The sequence below is a fragment of the Calliopsis andreniformis genome, chromosome 1 (genome assembly GCF_051401765.1).
Source record: "Calliopsis andreniformis isolate RMS-2024a chromosome 1, iyCalAndr_principal, whole genome shotgun sequence".
NCBI classification, from domain to species: domain Eukaryota; kingdom Metazoa; phylum Arthropoda; class Insecta; order Hymenoptera; family Andrenidae; genus Calliopsis; species Calliopsis andreniformis.
The window spans coordinates 5,347,390-5,364,096 of NC_135062.1; the positions used below are offsets into that span (position 1 = coordinate 5,347,390).

At 32.5% G+C, this 16,707-nt stretch overlaps 1 protein-coding gene across 3 annotated transcripts in view; it reads left to right on the top strand.

The window, feature by feature from the left end:
• Positions 1–224: 224 nt before the first annotated feature.
• The window catches only part of LOC143179260 (organic cation transporter protein), a 38,389-nt gene continuing 21,906 nt past the window's right edge, over positions 225–16,707 (top strand). For 2 of the 3 annotated variants that reach the window (XM_076378403.1, XM_076378419.1), the window contains exon 1: positions 225–792. The gene's annotated coding sequence lies outside the window, so the exon portion shown is untranslated. Of the gene's footprint in view, positions 793–4,650; positions 4,796–16,707 lie in introns of those variants that run through there. The other variant, XM_076378411.1, reaches the window with a different exon arrangement.

The following is a 16,707-nucleotide window of genomic DNA, read 5'->3' on the forward strand; positions in this document are numbered from 1 at the left end:
TGGGCCCGCAGCCCCTATGCAGCTTTATGGCGTCTAGTCTGATTAAAAACGTGTAACAGGTCGCGCGGAATGATCATCGCTACCTGCCGTCTCATTCCTAGCGTCGCCAGAAGGCACGCCGCCGAACGCAGCCGTGAGAGTTTGTACACGCCTTCGCGATGTGTACAGTCTGCTCTCGAAGTCGAGCTTCGGGCGAGAGCCGAGTCAGTTTCGCACGAGCAACACGCCCGGGTGAACGCTTTTCCCTGCATTTCAGTCGATCGCCGTAGCTCGCGCACGACGCATGGCCCATACGGTGCCACTCAGCTCTTATTGTTGAAACCCTCACAGACAATTCGTTAAACCGAGAAATAATTGAATAAACGCACATTCGAGCACAGGGACGCTATTGCTTTCCATCTCTTCGACTTCATCTATTCCGAATTCTTTATTTGCGTCTTTGTCCCTATTCCTTTCCCTTTTTCTTTATTACCTGAGTTCTTTATCACCTGTACGAACTTTCTTTAAGATCGATCCTGCTGGATTGATCGATCCCCTCGATCGGGTTTCCTATTGGAGTTTTTATGCACTGGACAGTTGGACTGTTGAGATACTTGAACAAAGGGTTTATTGTTCTTGGAGTTGTTTAGTAGTATTTAGTTAGGGTTTAATATTTTTTCCGAGTTGATTCGTGTGACAGGTTATCTTGAATTATCGAAGAAATCGATACCGCGAGGTGCGACGGTGAAGCTCCAAAAGCCACGTGTGCGCGAGGGAAATCTCGGGGACACCTCGTTGAGGGGTGAAAAGGAGGTAAGATGTTATTACTGTTTTTATAAATTATAACTAGTTTTTATAAACTAGACTAAATTGGAACTAATGATATCTAATGACATAAATTTCCTGTTTAACACTGATCAATTATACGACAATCGAATTATTGTACGGTAATAGTTAACCACTTACATAAATCGTACATAAGTCAATACATAATCAATAAATCGAAATAGAATAATATGGAAATATAATTTAATTTTTCAATGTCAATATTTGCAATTTTGGTTATTTTAAACTTCGTTGAATTTATATGCTAAAATCTTTATATGAATAATTCTAGTAGTTTGAACGGAAACAAGTTTCTGACTTTTCTATAAGATACATTCAGCAGACGTCACTATATTAGACGTCTCGTTGAATTCTATTTACTTTGTTGATTTGCTTTTAGCGTTTTGCATAGAATGACACTTCTAAGTTATTTTTCGCTAGTTTCTTATTTTGAGGACATTTCTTTGTGACAAAAGTGTATCGTGAGAATAAAAGATGTGTCTGAGTGTGTAAGTGACACGCTGTTATTTTTCTCTTCTCTTTTTTTAAAAGAAATAAAGTAATGACGTTAAAGATAGACTCCTCGTCGAAGGAAGTCATAGAAGTAGCAGAACTTTTTCGAATTCATGTCAATCTTACACAGGAAGATCAAACAAAATTAATCAGAATAAATAATTAAATTTTCATTTAATTAAGACAGTTTGAGTTTTACTAACAGCTATGAATTTATAATGCTTTGAGTTTCAAAAACAGTACTTTATAAATGAACAATAACTGAAAGACGTTAATTAAGAATCTTAATTCTAATCCTTCGTTTGACGTTTTCTGTTTGTTTATGACGAAGCAAATTAATTATCTTGAAATTAAAGAAATTTTTTTTTCTGAATTTTTTATTTTTGCAAAAAATGAGGAGTTACTATTTTTACCCTTGTAGAAAGAAAATTTTCTGCTTCATAAAGTCTGTTTTTCGGAAAAGAAGGTCAAACGATATCAGCCACGAATTATCATATATTAAGAAATCGTTAATTATCCATTTGGGAATCATTTCATACCTACTTAATGTCGTGGATTGGTAATGAGATCGACATAATGTTATCCCTTATCAGACAATTTATATCGTTGTGCTTCGAACACGAGTGGGAATCATGTGGGATTACTACGTTGAGCAACATTTTTAAGATCAAAGACCTGTCGCGTTTGCAGCAATAATTTCTTGCAAAATGTCGTGTTATGTTATTATACTACTTCGTTTCGTCCGTTTTCAATAAATAGGATTTATACGATCTAAACTTTCTTGTAACTATACACAGGTAAGAACTTAGTAATGTTAGCAGTGGAGAACAAATGTTGCTGGAATTCAGTTCAAAGACAAATAACTAATGTATCTACTTTAATTTTAAACATGAAAATTTAGTAGACAAAGTTAACAATAAATATTTTAAGCCTAAAGCACTACTATTGGAAATACAGTACCCCGTTATATTCATAAATTTAAAAAAAATTATTATTTGTAAAATATCATAAAATTCCATAAATGTATAGGTATATACTATTCTGTCTAAAATTTGAAAGAAGAAATTGTTATAATTTTCATGAATATAAAAAAATATAAATTTGGAGCGCGATGTAAGTAGCAAGCTCGGGTTAACACGATTTGGAGTAATAACAAAGGCCATCATTCTGACGTGGTGCAAAATCACAATACATGTGTGATCCGACATATGTAGATTTCTCGAGAAGGATTTTCAGGGTCATATGTGTAACAAGATTGCAAATCAGGAAAGGTCGATTTTAATCGTTAATGACTAATCCTTAAGACATGACGGACAGTTCGGACATCCGTCCGTTTTGTTGGGATAAACAATAACTGCAGCACTGAGTATTATGTTCTGTTCACGCCAGTCAGAATTTAACCGATGGATCCTATAGGCATTCAAACGTCTGATTATGTAACAAAATATGTACATAAGTTGCATTTAACATAACAAATGTTCGAACATTCAACACAGTTAATGAATTGTAATATTTAATAAAGAATTCAAATTGCTAAACTAATGTTTGTATAATAGTATTTTAAAGGTATTAGTTATTTGTAATAGTATTTTACAATGGATTAGGCATGTAAAAATAATACAAAGGTTAAAAAGTTGTGTACTCTGCACTATTTGTATACACCCGTAGCTGCAATGACTTTTGAAACTAGAATTTTGTATCTGCATAATAGATATCGACATTGAAATTTAGTAATTGGCAGATGTTCCTCTAAAAATATGCTCTGATAAGCGGTGGCGTAAATATTTCCTTTGACGTCGTCGTTAATCTAAAGTCGTGCCCCATTTTTCTTTTCAAAACTCGTTCGATGGTGTCTGGATGTTATCACTGAAATTATGTAATCCTTAGATTATAATGATTCAAAGATTAACGCAAGGTCGAGAATGAATGAGAACCTTGTTGAAAGATTTTTGATAAGGCGTTTCCCCATGCACTTCAATACTGCCTGATTCAAGCTGTTTTATTTAAACTTTTATTACATTCATTGTAAAATGCATCATTTGACATGATGATATTTAATATTGAAGTATCAAAATAGTAAGAAAGCAATAATTAGAAATATGCAAATTTATTATTCTGGATACGTTTTCAATGTTTATTTAAAGCGTTCATTTTAACAAAATTTCAAAATTTCTGCGTTAAACAAATATGTATACGTGTTAATGTAAGATTGATTTTTTTAAAATTGTGTCGTTTGGTTTTGAGGTTGATTTTAACAAATTATTTTTGTTGCGTTCGAAATATGTATTTTTAAAAGTTGTATAAGTTATGTTTATCTTTTCGTAAAATGTCTATGTGTACACCTGAAATTGTCAGAAAATTGTTGCATGAATCATTCTACACACGTGCCTGTTGGAAAGGCATTTCAACACCCACGCGTTCTTTTAGACGTTTTCGTTGTGTGGCACAAGAGAAACCTTGATTTCTGTACACATTACTCGCGAATGGAACATTGCTTGCCAATTTTCCACGCGGCACAAGTTTAAACAGTTCATTAGTGTTTTTATACTAAAAGTACTTTCCTATAAGATACGGTAGAAGTACAAATTAAATTTTTTATTAGTTATCTGAAAAATGCATTTGTCTTCTACTCATATCAAATTAACACATTGTGATAATGCAGGAAAAAGAGTAAAGTTTAATTTTCGAACCATTCATGATAAGTGAAATTTTAATTAAGTTTGTATTGCTTCAAAGTTTAGATAAATCAAGATTTCAGTAACCTTTTGTCAATAAGAAATATCGAATAAGTTTTGGGAGTTTATTTATTAACGATAAATAAGTCTTTGTTTAAAATAAAGTTCAATAACCAACTGATGTGTATTTGTTCCAAAAAAAGTAAAAGTCGTTATCAAAAAATAAAAAATTTAAGATAATTTTCAATAAAATCCTGTCGAAATAAACCTTTGTTTAAGTTTCTAGTAGAGTGGCGCCTGTTACTTGTCTATATTTACAAAATCTTTAGTCATTGTCTAATTATAGTTAGATGGTAGGAAATTACTCTATCAGTGATTGAGAACAACACAAGTTTAGTCAGAATTCTTTCTCCCGCGGAACAGTATAGTTGAGATGCAGTCTGTTTAGGTATTTTTTTTAGTCGAGGAGGCATCCGGAGCCATCGTGGTACCCTAACAGAACAACGGGCCAAAAAATATGCGCAGTTGATCTGACTGCAGCGTCTGTGGCCAAATGCAACCATGGACGAAGTTCAGTTCCGTGTAGACTTACTTCAGAATCAGCGGAACCGCTTTCGATCTTCTTTGAGTACTTTTTTAACTATGTTCGATAAACGTTTTGTTTTAAGTGATCTGGCATGATATAAAGTTCTTTAAGAATTGCAAATTATGCAGTATAATATTTCATTTTTTTTGTTAGTTTTGTTTTTATTCGTCCTTGTTTATGATAACAGGAATTATGGACTAAAAATTGTCACACTTACGTATGTAGAATATTAATTATTTACTTATGTTAGAAGAATGTAAGTTTGTAAAAGATTAAGCATGAAATATGAAGAAAGGATGAATGAATAATTGCTATATTACTTGTAATGTAATTTGAATAACTGTAGATATTTACAATTATTAGTTACCATTTGACTGTTGTTCTTAGTGTTTGTAAATAAGTGGGTAAGTTGTTAGGAAATCGTTTGACTAAATGGTTGAGAAAAATTAGCGCCATTCCGAAAGTGAGGAAAATATTATTATTGATTTCAAATTTGCAATTAGACAAATATTAATCATTTATCTGCATCATGTTTTGATATATGATATTAGAAAATGTGTTTTAACGTACAGGACATAGCTTTTATACATTTGAATATTTTCCTAACTTTTACTTGTAAAAGTATATTATATTATACATTAAATAGCAATTATCAGTTGTCTCATTATCCGACGAAACCATAAAATTATCTGAATTGGGAAATATACTCACATTACTAAAGGCTCTGAAACTTTAAAGTCATTTCATAGTTACAAATGCTTCTAAACTTTGAAAAAAGAAATTTTTAGGATCAATGCAAAACAGAATAGAATATGTATAATGAAAAATTCTTTTCATGTTTTTTGAAATAGATATAGAATTAATACACTACTAAAATCTTTTTAATAGAACAGATATTACAATTATTTTTATTTTCGTTTATTTTTGTATTTATTTTTACAGTAACGAAAATACTGTAAAAATAGAATGTTCTCAATCCTGAAATGCTAATGTTTTTGAAACATGTTTTGTCGTACAAATCTCCATGGAATTTATTAATACATGTAGGTGCGTATGTAGTTCAGTACTTTTTTATTGGAACAATTAAAATCGATCTGTCAAAATTACTCTATTCCTACTGGAATTAATTGAACACGGTGACTGTGTGGTTTATGCACACTTATTTTTATCAGCTTTCACGCGCTTAGCTTACACGTGCTCGTATTCATCATGTTGCGCTGCATAGAATGCATGATATTATTGGTTTTCTTATGAAATAAAATTGACAGAGACTGTACAATTATTACGCCCGAGTTCACACTTGTTCTAAACTTCTAGTTCCATTTCTTTATTTTCTTCACATTTCATCTGGAAATCATCTTATCTGATCATTAATTATTCGAAACAACGTTCACTAAATAATACAAAATATGTATTTGTTTCCTCTTCAAAGTGTATTGTATCAGTCGTTGACATTGTGAAACCGGAAGCCTTTATTGCTATCCTATTGAATTAGTTAACATTTTGCGGTCTAATGATTTTGTTTTACATATCTGCTTTAGTCTAATAGACAAGAACTTGCATGAATCAGTGCGGAACTAATATCTAATACGTCGACTAATAGCATATAGCATTTTTGTTTTACAATCACTGTAGTTGTGTTTATGACTGTCTGTTGTTGTAATCTATTCTAAATTGCAAACTGAATAACGTGGCAAGTTATATATATGTAACGTAACTTATACTTTCACACGAAACAAGTCTATATTTTTAACATCTCAAAACTAGAGTGGAATTGTGCGAAATTCTTTCATTAAAAATCCTTTGTTGGATTAAAAGAAACAATGTCTATTTACTTGTATTAATTATAAATAATATGAAAATGTATATTTTACATGTTTTACGTAATTAGGAGTATTAATATTATGGACAAATAGCTGCAGGTGAAGAATTACAAATTTAGATAGTACTGTTTTTTCTGTAAATATTCATAGCAATTAAGTAGTAGGATATAAGTTAACGCATATTTTACAATCACCGCGTTGGCAGTCATTACTCTGTCATTTTTTGTCACCAAAAATTTGTAATTTGAATGGTTTTTATCAATGTTAACGAAAATATTGCTATTAATAAATTGTTTATTATACAGGGTGTAACATGTATCCGTTTAATATTTTAAGTGGTAGCAAGGTACCCCAATTGGAGCACAAAATGCTCTATAACATAGTGTTTGATCTACTTTCGTTTTGCAGTAATAATGCTTTAAAGTTAACATGTCTACAGGGTTTTCCAGATTGAATCCGACAAACTTTGTCAGCATGTTTAGGATGACAATTTGAACAAAAAATATTATGTACACCAAGGGTCAATTTAACTTCGTTTTCAAAATATAGAATTCAAATGAGCTGTTCGAAATGAGACACGAGATGGACATTTTAAACAATTTAAACTAGTGTAAATCAATATACAACAATGTAAAACGTAATTTCAAATAAATAATTATCATTAAAAGTTAAGTAGCTATAATGCATCTGATTATTTATGGTTTATATCACATCATCTTCCATGTCTTGAGAGCGAAGAGAAATCAAATCAACCCTTGGTGTATGTAATATTTTTTGTTCAGAATGACTTCCTGAATATACTGGCAATGTTTGTTGGTTTTCATCTGGAACACCCTGTATACGGTAAACTAATAGTCAGAGAACGTTGTCATTTTACAAACACATTAGGGAGGACCAATAGAAGAAAAAGTCTTAATACATTTTATTGTAGCTCTTACGGTTTAACATTCATAAAGTTTTAAAGTTTGAAAATACTTGTGGAAAAGAGTGTAGGTAATAAGCACAGATGAAGTGTAGACCAAAAGACTGCCGGCAATTAGTTGCTCGAGAAAAGTGATCCAGAAAACACGAATCGTTTGCAGTAGGAATCCCATTGAAGAACTTGTGTCTATGAGGATCTCAACACGTGTTAAGGGTTCTCCGAAACAAACATCTCACCGATATGTGCGAGTTACTCTTCGTTTCGAAACATGGTGCTAACTTTAAGGTATGATTACTGCAAAATAAAAGCAGATCGGACTTTATGTTATAAAAGATTTTGTGCTCCAATTGGGATACCCTACCACTCCTTAAAATACTTCAATGTGTACATGTTATACCCCGTAGATTCGATAACACTTTCTAATCAATGTGAAATTTACAACGCTTTTAGTACCTTTAAAACATATGTATTTGCAGAAACCAGCTAATAGATTGGGGATTAGTTCTAATTTGTGATTAATATTTATGCGCTATTTGAATCAGTTTGGCCCGAAATTTAATCTGAATCTTTAATAGTTTCATCATAAAAATTCAATTTGGGTACACAAATTTCGTTACATTCTTATTATAGTATTCGAAGTATACATTTTCACGTCGAAATACAATTGAAAACTGTTTTATGCAAGAAAAATGAATTTAATTATTCTTACATATGATAGTTTACCCCTTTTATTTGGGTTTTTTATTTGCTATTACTAAGAAATAAAAACGAAGACTCGAATCTTTTTAAAATAGAATATTTTCATGAAGCACATATTTGACATGCAAAATGACTAAAATATAAAATATTTCTTTATAATTATTAAATAATTTGGGAAAGAAAAGGTTAATTGAACAGTACACAAGGATTAATTAGCCAGAAGCTATTGTTAATTGATAAAAAAAAATAAGTAGAAATCGCTTAACATAAGAAGTCGTTAGTAAAAGTACAATTGGCGTAAAGTTTATGAATAGAATTGACTAAGTCATAAAATATTTCAACAAAAGTGGCACTCGCTGCGTTAAGTAATGTATAAAGTAGGTTTGCGCCAGTGTACACATGTATGTGTAATTTGTATCTGTAATTTATGTGACCAGACTATGCGAACTTTATGGGTATACGTCGATTAAAGTACAACGAAGACTGCCTCGATTAGAGGTTTTAATTCAAATAAGCGACGCGTCGATTCGCAAATCGACGTTATCATCAAATTATTTGTTTTGTCTGGCAAGCGATTTCGTGAGACTCAGCTGTTTCTATAGACGATAGTTCTATCAGACCGCGTGAGATATGAACCTTAATCCCCTATTAATTGTGATATTCGTCCAGTTAACTGTTGCACTCACTCTTACTAGTTCGCGATATTGGTTTCACAAAAGTAGTGTTAATCTGAAGCCTCAGACTTTATTGTTACAGTTAAGAAAATATTATTCTGTTTTTGTGCCAAGAGATTAAGAGTCTCATGTGCAATTTGGCGATTGATTTGAGCGCGTGTGGCGATGATACGGGCTATTATTCATCATTTCGATAGCATTTCTTGGTTTATATTTTTAGTATAGATAATATACGAAACACCTTTATAAAATACTTTTAATACGATTTTAATAGGAGACTAATGACTTTCAGAAGTATAGGCACTATTCGTGTTCCACAAGAAGTCGCCTGAGAAGCTTTGCCCGTAATGCTTTCCAGGGGACTTCTCATGGAACACATATGGTATTCATTTAAAGTGTGTATTTAGATTCAATTGTGGGTAGATATTTCTGGCAGTAATTTTGTTTATTTCATAATTGTTTTACCATTATTTATTAGCGCTCGCAAATTATTCTGATTTGTTTTTGCATTTGTAATCAGTTTCGTCTTATACGGACTTGATTTTACTATTTAAGGTAAAAGAACCAATTACTGACACTTTAAGGAATAACTTTGATTTATTTATTATTGTAGTTTTTTTTTATTTATCGACCGAGAACATATGTTTTTTTTACTATTTCTTATTATTTGATGTGTTTAGTTGAATAAAAAAGATTAGTGTGACTTTCACCATCGGTATTATTCATTAATGCATTAATTTCATGGAAATATTTCGGAAGTCATAAATGTCATCTTTAAAACATAATTAATCGGACGACTATCATCCCAGTTATAAAGAGCTGATCAAATATTAATAACTATTAGTGTCACTTCTTGAAAAAATCAATACATAACAGTAATTTGAAAAAGTTTGAAACGATTGTACCAATCACTATCATTTGAATATGAAATAAAAAACTGAATCAATTATTGACCAAAGATCGTTAACATTTTAATTAATGAATTATATTTGACTAAGTTGATAACTTAAATACTACAATTATAGCTTTTTTGGCGCCTCGTTTTCTTTTTTGTTAGTAAGGAAATCATGATTTTCATTCAAATTTTTAAGAAAATTGCAACATTTGTTTTCACTTCAAATTATATCATGTAACAGAGATAGAGGACAAGTGATGATAGAGAAGTATATAGCTATAATGATATAATAAATATTTTCTTTCTAAGATTCCATTTTTTGGTAAATGCAATGAGACGAAATGAAACTGAACTCTTAAATAAAACTGTATCTTTTTTAAAGTAGGTTATTTAATCTCGTCATTCTAGTTGTAAAGGTATTAAGATAAGCTGATTGTAATATGCATAATCCTTGAGATGTTCTAAACTGTTTAACTAACAATAAATACCTGTATTTATTCAAGGAATTTAAAAACATATTAACAGTACCTATATAATATTGTACTTCTTGTACTAAAAATTGAAATATTTTATTGCAATTGCTTTCGAACATAGTAGATAAACACGACAGTAGTAGTATATGCATCTTATCTTGTATGTAACTCTATTGAGAAGGTCGAGAGGATTTGCGTGAGATATACGTGTGTCTACGTTGTATTACGCATCTCGAATCATTTTCCGTCATAAGTTTGTATGTCTCATACGAGAATAGTAAACGTGTTTCCTTCTTCAATGTTTACGAGCGACGGTGGTATCATGATTAACTTCTCAACGAGTTTAAGCTTATTGCTATGATAAAGTGTTAATCGGTAGATATTATAGATATCGTGTTTCATATTTTTAAAACTTTATTTCCTCAAGTAGAAGTTATAATCTGTTAAGAAATTTAAAGTATATATCTCGTGAACTGTTTATTTTTGACCACTTAACTGCAATGCATTTATATGTAGGAAATTTGATTTACTTTAAAAAATAATACAGGTATTTGTGTGCAATTAATTTAAAAAATGTATTTAAAAAAGTTTAGAGTTTATAAGTCTACGAATCAAATTTGTGTTCGAATGTGTCAGAGATGCGTATACTGAAATATTTCCAAGTTAAATTTTATTTATAAAGTTCTCTTAAAACCGGTTTGTTACATTGTCATTATCTCTTACATGCCTGTATCGATCATGTTTTGCAATAGTCGTGATGTTGATGATGCAAGTAAGTCGAGAAAGTAAATTGAGTTTGTAATAAACAGTTGCACAGTGTGTTCGTTACGTTTATTGCTAGTAAGATTCTTGCAAAGCGCAGTTTGATATTATAGTGATTCAATTTTTCTTTTCTGGGATACTATTAGTTTTATAAAACCTATTAATTTATTCTTACTGACAGAAACTATTGATTAGACAGTCAACCTGTCGATATGTGACGCCCTCAGTGATTTCGATGAACTTGATAAACTATGTTATAAAGGACAACATTTTGAACAACTTTTTCCTATGCATATACTAGGCGGTTGGTTTTAGTTTTCAAAATATTCGTGAAAAACTGTCGCTATTACACAATGAATTTCATCTGACAACGTATGCGTCACCTTAGTTTCCTGGTATCGGAGGTCCAAGGCAGAGCCTCCAGTCAGGGGTTGGAGGGACGAAGCTCCCCACTATTCAGAAAGTAAAGGTTCAACCTGGAAAATACTGTCTACGCTTGGTGGTCTGTCATGGAAAAGGAGAATGTCAAATTTTTGCGCGTGAAGCGAATGACGGAGAAACGAGTGACGAGGTATGTTCCGTTCGAAGAGGCAACTGCGTTTATTGCTGCAAGATGTGAGAATCCAAGTTTCCTTTAAATACTTTGCATAGTCATTCGTACTTTCGAAAATTCCATATCTGGCAGAATAAAGCAATTTCATGCTTTCTTCGAGGGAAGTGTTCCTCTCTAATAACCATCGAGACCCGTATTGCCTCGCAATAGGTACCTTTGCCAGCCCATTCTCTTCGGGCTCACAGAGGGTTGACGCTGACTGGTGAGACAATACGGCCATAAAATCATTCGGGAAATACGCGCGTGGACCTGCTCAATCCACGCTATTCCAGGGTTCGTTCTTCTTCCCCAATTTGTGCAGCCTTCGACCTGAAGGAGAGGTCTCCCCCACCTTCGTCGCGAGGAAATCAGGGCGGTTCCTTTGCCCTCGTAAGGGTGACTAAGGAGATCTTCCTTCTTTGGGTCGAAGGCCAATCGATGTCGATTTGTTTCGTCGCACAAAATCGGTGACGCCCTTAAAGTCGCGCGTTTTGGGGGATGTAAGTGGATGAGGAATGGACTCTGGAAAACAGAACCAGTAAGCATTCGAGTCTTGGATGAGAATGCAAAAGGAAGTGAAAGTCGTCTGGACTTCACCACATTTGGAGTTGTCGTGGGGACTCTGTTTTCGCTAGTACATTTCATTGTCGAGGTCCATCTGGAAATATTGAAACAGTCACTCAATATTAAATTGGCGAGTGGCAAGACGATTGTCGTGATTACAACGTTAACCGCGAACCGAACAAGGTATGACTTTCAATATATTTACACTACTTCAGGTTGAAATTCGTTCGTAGCGTACTCTAATCTGCACATTTACCATTAACCCGGATCTAATTCAGATCTAGCTCTTTAATCGCTGTAAAGTGTAATTGTCTTTCTAAGGTACGTTTTTGTCGAATACACCATTCATATGCAATTTTGTCAGCTGTTGCACTGCACTGCACCGCGCTGTGTTCTCGGAAAGCAGCCAAGCGTTCGAGCGCTTCGTTCACGTATACGTGAAGACGAAATTCAGTGTAGTAGTAGCGACAGTTTTTCGTGAATATCTCTGAAACTAAAGTCGATCGTCTAGTGTATGTATAGGGAAAAGTTGTTCAGAATGTTATCCTTTATAACATATTTGAAGGTCATCAAAATCGGTGAGGGTATCACACATCAACAGGTGCAACAATTAGATTATAAACTCGATCGAAAGTACTATGTTATGATTTCTAATATACAGATAAATGACATTGTAGATTTTTTAAAGTTATCATGTTAATTTGAAAAAAGTTTGAAAGCTAAACAATGACAGAAATAGTATAATAGTATAAGAAGCAATAACATATTGCTCCCACACAACGAAATTGTTACAGGTAGAAAACATAAAATTTTTGAGAAGAGGGAAAACAATTTTTATTTGGAAAAATTTCTTACCTCAATATTATGAGTCATACGTTAAAGTTTATTAAAAAATATATTGCATAAAATTAAAAATTCTGGTATATAAATAAACAAGGGGTTGCTTTATGAATATTTCAAAATAAGATGACAATCTAAAGTGACAAAATTGTGTTTGAGGCTTAGTTTCAGAGTGATTAATTGTTGCAAAAACATCTAAAATTCGTGAGAACTATAGCTAACCTAGAACTTATTCTGGCGTGCACTAGTTAGGTCAGATGCAGCGAAATTAATACAATAAATACCGACTCAGACACACATCACACTGAAACGCAATTTCGTCTATCTTCATGTTTGACATAGTTTAGTATGTAAAATCACCTCTTAAAGTTTTGGACACCTATCGGCAAATACTGTATAAAAGGTAATTAGTATATTGCATTATTGTAAAAGTGCTGCATATTGTTCATCCGGAAACAGTAGTTATCGATCTTCCGATTTTAAGAGGATGACCATGAATTTTTAAATTTTGCTTTGATATACGGACAAACAGATAGAAATCAACAAGTAGGAGGTATTTAATCATTTATTTTTCTCATTGTGCTACATGTGTACGTATTCATGCTTATAGTTGCATCACGCTTCTTGATGCATTCCTTTAACACAACCAGCGTATATCAAAACATTTTGTAATTCAAAGAATCTGTTGTTTTGCACATTGAGGAAATGATTGTATCTACAAGAATATTATTTTCTAGTCGATTTCGTAGACTAGGCGATAACACGACGTTGTATAATTCCATCAAAATTTAAAAATTATTGTTCAGTCTTTATTTTGATATATTTGTACTTCAAAATATTTGTGAATATTTACATAGTTTGAAGTGTATTCAATTTAGCGGATAAAATAGTTTTTCTTAATAATATCGATTGCATAAAATTTTGAATGAGAAGAATATTCTTATTTGCAACATTGTTTAATTTTAAATATGTATGTATCTTAATGGTTATAATTTATCTACTCAAAAATCTAATGTTTAATCTTCACGACACTGACGATTCCCATCGTCAAACCCACTCGAGGGTTAAAATTGAAAATGATTGTAAATTTATGTACATCTAAATCTTTTTTTATGTGGTGAATTCGTACTGTGTAAAAAAATCGTGAAAAAATTGATTTGCAAGTTGTAAAGTGACAAGTTGCAACCTGTAAAGCATGATTTTTCTTTACATGGTACAGATCCACCATGTAAAAAGAGACACATGTATATTAGAATATCTTACACACAATTATGTGAAAATTAAGAACCTTTGATACATAACTATTTTCACAAGCTACGTCCTGAAGAGTGGATTGTACATGGTCCATTTCCTTTAAATCTAGTCCAAAATAAAATTTTTTGCAGTCAGAATGTTAAATGAAGTCCTCTAGATCCTCCTGATGATTCTTTTTTGGATGAGGCTTAATTCGTTCCTGTTTTGCTGAATGGTGGTGTCTGTTGAATATATTCTGCTCAGTTAAGAAATCTGAGAGGAAAGTGAAGGCGTCCTTAAGGCCTTTGGGCTGGCATAACATCAAACGTGACAATTTTTTCATGAAGATGCAGTATTTATTCCAAGAATTGACTGCGCTGTTTGTATCATACGAAGTATATTTCAAAGTTCAGAGACCCCACTATTAGTCAATTCTACCATTAGAGGTTCTAGTAAAAGTTTCACCCGTATATAAGTTTCCTGCAATCTCACTTCACGATAGATTCCCAAAGAAAGTCTATTTCATTTCCACTAAATTGACTTGCCTCTTTTGTGCGAGAATGTATCGTCTACAAAAATGGCAAATTGATGGCTGGCGTCGCTCGAGCATTTCAAGCGGCTCCTGGGCTAATTGTAATTAGCATCCTATATAGACGCAAGAGAGTAGTAATCACCGACGATAATAACCAGGTGGGGTATTCACGCGCTCGATTTTCTTCGTCGGTCGACCTGTCCGTTTCTCCCATTTTCTTTTTGCTTTTCCTTTCCCTCTATCACGACATGGGTCAACAACATTCCGTCCTTCTAACGAGATAAGCATTGTGTCAACCGCAATTCTGAACCTCGCTGGAATTGTGAGCGACCAGAGACACGCGACTCGTGAGCCTTCGCACGCATGACCTATCGATTCTGCATTTCGACGAATACTTCACGTTCGATTGCACTTGCGTTGTGATTCATGGGTGTCTCAACGAGACAGGAATACTACTGCTGTGAAGTGATTGTTGATTCTAGTCGCTGACGTTGACGTTCCTTGCTTATTGAATTAAGCGAATTGTATAATAGTGTGAAGGTTTTAGCTCATTTTTTTTAGCGAGAACTTATATCTAGTTGAAAAGATACAGAATGGGGTATGTGAAGTATCACTGATTGTTTTCTGGAATTATGTACGAAAAGATTAAAACATTAATATTGTTTTCTGAATTTTATTTTTTTTCTGGAGAAATTAAATTCATTTCAAGTTATTGCAATGATTATACAGGGTGTTTCATAACATGTAGGACAAACTTTGAGAGTTGGTTGTATGCTTAAAAATAATGAAAAATATTATATTATGTTTATGAGATATAATGAACTTTCTGTTTTAATTACCTTTACAGAAGATGCTCAAACTGATCACTTTGAATTTGAATGAAATCAAACCTACACTTGTTTTGTCATCGATCTGGTCACTCTCTCTATCATTCCTAATGCTTCTCGAATTTGTTGGAAGTCTTTTTCAACATTTTCAAGGCATTTTCAATCGATGTTGCGTATACAATAGATTTTAAATGTCCCAAAATTTAAATTACATTTTCAAGTCTGAAGAACGAGCAGGCCATGTAATAGGATCTCCATGACCAATCGATTTATTTGCAAAATGTTGATTTAAAAATTGCTTAACTATGCGGTCTATGGAAAGAAAGGCCAAACATAGAGTTTGCTCTGTTTATAAAATTCATTATATTTCATAGACGAAGACAAATAGAATATGTGTCTATACAATTTTTTTTCATTGTTTTTAAGTATACAATCAACTCTTAAAGTGGGTCCCACATGTTATAAAGCACTCTATATAGGTCCTTTTTAACTCTTTGCAGTTGGATTTTGCGTATTTTCCATAGATTTTGTCCCCTTAGAAGTTGAGAGAAAAGGGTAAACCTTGATCAGACGTGATTCTAATCTTGGAGAGTTAGTTCTAGGTATGTGAAGGTTAATTAGGGTAAAACTAGGTAATTTGAATTGACAGTTGACAAAACATCCCATCATTATACATATGTATTATGCACACAAGGAAGCTGCAAACAATATGTTCACATCTGTCTCAAATATTAGCAGAGTATAACTATCTTTAACTCTAACTAGTACTATCATTACGTTTCTTCGAAAAATGCACTAAAAGTTTGATTTTCTGACAATAAAGATATGATTTAGAATAATATATTATTAAGTTTATTTTGGCTGTGTAAAGAAATGAACAATTAATGGTATTTAACAAATATTGTAGAATAAAGAATTATTAGAGAATATTTTTTGAATGGATCCTCTTTAAAAGTGAAGTGTATTTTGATAAATCTTACGGGTTTGTAGAATAGTCATAAATATTCGAAGTGTATTTTTTTAACTCTCGAAAATCACTCTCGAAGTTGTTTGTTAGCTAGTTAGTTGTTAATTACTTGTTTGTTTGCTTGTTATCAGTTTACAATCAGTTCTTGGAAAGAATTATAAGAAATGTAAGGTGTATGTTACAGTGGGGAATAGTTGAAGGAGGTGAATTACAGTTTAGTCTAGAATATTTCAATCGCTGGTTGCGCTACAGTGTTGAATCTTATAGGTCCATATCAACTTTTAAAAATTTTTGAATTCCAGGTGATACATTTTGCTTTGATGTGT